The following is a 3,652-nucleotide window of genomic DNA, read 5'->3' as shown; positions in this document are numbered from 1 at the left end:
TCTAAATAGTCATTTGTTTCATTCGGGTGAGGGACAACAAGGCTGGGGTTTGTATAGAAATCACTACTAAATCGCATTAGAACATGAGTCCTGCTGGGCCAGACATGTCAGCCATCTAGTTCAGCCTCCTGCATTAAGAGGCCATCCAGTTGGCCGGGGGGCGGGGGGGTGAGGGGGGGAACAGGACACAGAGCAGCCCTGAGGTTCAGAGCTTTATTGCATTTGTGTATGAAGGCTGTGTTTACTTATTGTGACAAGTCACCACTGAGGGACCAATGCTCAGTGGTGTAGCGTGCTGGGGGGGAGGGGGGCAACGCACCAGGTGCGCACTTCTGCAGGAGCGTGATGAACGTGTTGTGGGATGGGGGTGTGGCAGGTGTGCCGGGCGCATGCGTTCCCCGGGCACAGTTCCCTCGCTCCGTTCTTGCCTATGCTTCATGGATCTAGATATCTCCCTTTAAAAGCCATTTCATTGCCATCACTATCTGGCAGCGAATTCCATAACATAATTACTCATTGAGAAAGGAAGCATTTCCTTTTATCTATCCTGCTTCTATTGGCCATCATTTTCACAGGATGCCCCTGAATTCTGGTTCAATGGGAGATGAAGAAAAAATCTCTTCATCCACTTTCCTTGCCCCATCAATAATTTTATAAGCATCTATCATGTCTCCCGTTAGCTGTCTTTTTTGAGAATGAAAAGTCCCAGACTCTTCAACATTTCCTCATGGGAAAGTTCTCCAGCTTGCTAATAATCTTGGCTGCCCTCCGCTGCATTTTATCCACCTCTGCAATATTGTTTTTGAAATCTGGCCCCCATCTTGTAATCCTTTCCAGGCAAAATGGGTTTGTGTTCTACAAGGCCAGTTACAAAGGTCGATGGCTGGCTCTTCAGGACGACTTGCAAAGTGCAGCCGCAGGTCATCCTAATCGCGGTCTGCAGCCGATCCAGGGAAGTCAGATCGAGTGGGTTAGGAAATGTATTAATTCTGGATACAGTCAAGAGTGTGACTTTGATGCTGACCGTGGCCCAAGTGCAGGGGCTCTCTGTGTATGTGGACGCACATCCGGCCAGTTGAGGTCTGAGGGACTGTGTCTGTGGGTAGTTTATCTGCCCTGCCACGGGCACTGCTAGTGTTTCTCTGATGCTGACACCAGTTAAGTCTTCAAGCTGATTGGGGAAGGAGTCTGGATTGATTTAGCTTGACCCATTTGTATTCTGCCTTTACTTCTGAGACTCAAGGAAGCTAACAAAGTGCCAGTGTTGTAGGTGCATAAAGCATTATCAAACAGCAAGAGAACAACAACATACAAGGTGAAAATAGTACAGCCAGATCTGCAATAACACTTTATCCTCCAACAGATGCCCCCTGAAACAAAGCTGTTTTGCCTCTTTTGAGGCAAAAGCACCCTCCACACCTCTTCTGATTAGTCATTCAAAAAGGGTGGTCATGACGTAAACAATGTCTGTGAGCTGCCTGCTGTTGAGCACAGTCCTAAACAAGAACCCCACGAGGGAAAAGTGGTCAGAAGAATGACACTAGCATATAGGAGCATATCAGGAGATGTTGCTTGGTAAGTGCGAAGGCCCTGGCCAGCTGACAGCTTTAAAGGTAACAGTGATCAGCACTTTGCTGAGAGCAGATAGGTAACTGGAGCAATTGACAGAGCACTGCAATTTCATGTTCCAGTCAGCTGACCAAGGACAGGTAGTTTTGCTGCTGCATTTTGTACTCTTTGGAAGTGCCTTGACATCTTCAGAAACAGCCGTTCACAGAATGTGTTGCAGTAGTCCTGTCTAGGAATTATGGCAGCATTATGAGTCAGTGTACCAAGATCAGCAGGTTCTTCATAAAGGGTCAGGTTGCAAACTAGATTTACTTGAAAGAATGGCTTCCAACAAACAACAACGACCTTCAAAAACAATCCTTGCTAGTATTTCTACTAGCAAGATTAAACACTTTGGATACTCATTCTAATAATCAAAGCATTATTCTTGCTTTTCTTGAAAAGTAATTGAGGAGAGCACTCCTACACCAAACGAACCTTTTCGGATAGTTTATCTGTGAGTGTAACGTCCATGGTCTTACTAAGCCATCTCTGGATCAAGGATACAGAAAGTTCCTAATAATAGTTTTACCTGGACAGTGTTTTAAGCTCACGAAAGACTTGTGGTTAACAGGTTAATACTGACTTGGGCATGCAGCACGCCCCACCCTAGGGCTAGGGGGCAGCCTAATCCCCTCCCCACCACCTAGATTGTGTATATAATTGTTAGAGTTGGTAACAAATACTGGGAATGTTCAGGCAAGACACCAAAAATCTGCATAATGGGCAAAATGTTTCCAGCATTCAAAATTCATATTTTATTTTGCCTCTGGAGCAAGATATCACTTGAAAAGGTTTTGTAAAATGCTTCTTTTTAGACTTCTGTACATGGAGGACTATACATGAGAAATGTTAGTTACTACACTTAGGCACAAAAAATGAAATACACAGATATAGGATGGGGGACACCTAGTTTAACAACAGTACATGTGGAAGGATCTGAGAGTCTTGGTAGACCACAGGCTGAACATGAGTCTCCAGGGTGATGTGGCAGCCAAGAAGGCCAATATTATTCCGGGCTGCATCAATAGAAGTGTAGTGTCTAGATCAAGCAAAGTGATAGTACCACTCTATTTTGTGTTGGTCAGATCTCCCCTGGAATACTGTGTCCTGGTTGCAGCAATTCAAGGATATTGACAAGTTAAGGCATTTCCTGAGGGTGACCAAATTGGTAAACAGTCTGGAATCCATTCCCTATGAGGAGAGAATTAGGTAGCTGGGTAGGTTTAGTCTGGGAAAGAGAAGGTTAAGGGGTGACATGATAGCCATGTTTCAATTCTTGAAGGGATGTCATGTTGAAGAGGGAGAAAGTTTGTTTTCTGCTGCCTCAGAGACTAGGACAAGGAGTAATGGATTCAAGGTTCAGGAAAAGAGAATCCACCTAAATATTAGGAAGAACTTCCTGACAGTCAGGGCTGTTCAACAGTGGAATTCACTGCCTTAGAAGGTGGTGGAATCTCCTTTGTAGGTTTTTATACAGAGGCTGGATGATCATCTGTCGGGGGTGCTTTGATTGTGCATTCCTGCATGGCATGGAGTTGGTCTGGATGGCCCTTATGATCTCTTCCAGCTCTATGTTTTTATGTTTTCACTTGTAGGCCTCCTCGAATGGGACTCCAGAGAGATGGCATATAACAGTGATGGCGAACCTATGACACGGGTGCCAGAGGTGGCACTCGGAGCCCTCTCTGTGGGCACGCCCACACAGAGTTCATCATGTGGGGGGCAGAAAATCACCCCCACTCACACACATCTGGGCTGGGCTGGGCCACTGAGCATGACGTGCGTGCACTGCGGTGAGCAGGGAGGACTCGGCTGGCGGGCCTGGTGCCTGTGCTCCAGGTGGCTGCTGCCCGGGGCGGGGGGGGGGGCAGAGGAGGCAGAGATGCTAGAGAGGCGCAGAATAGCGTGTGCGGGACTTGCTGCAGGCTAGAGCAGGCTGGCCCCTGCTCGAGCGGGTGGGGCGTAGGAAGAGGGAGCCAACCTATTGTCGAAGGCTTTCACGGCCGGAATCACTTGGGTTCTTTGTGGTTTCCGGGCTGCA

This window comes from Sphaerodactylus townsendi, linkage group LG13 (genome assembly GCF_021028975.2).
Source record: "Sphaerodactylus townsendi isolate TG3544 linkage group LG13, MPM_Stown_v2.3, whole genome shotgun sequence".
In the NCBI taxonomy this organism is placed as follows: domain Eukaryota; kingdom Metazoa; phylum Chordata; class Lepidosauria; order Squamata; family Sphaerodactylidae; genus Sphaerodactylus; species Sphaerodactylus townsendi.
This window is presented reverse-complemented; position numbering follows the sequence as displayed.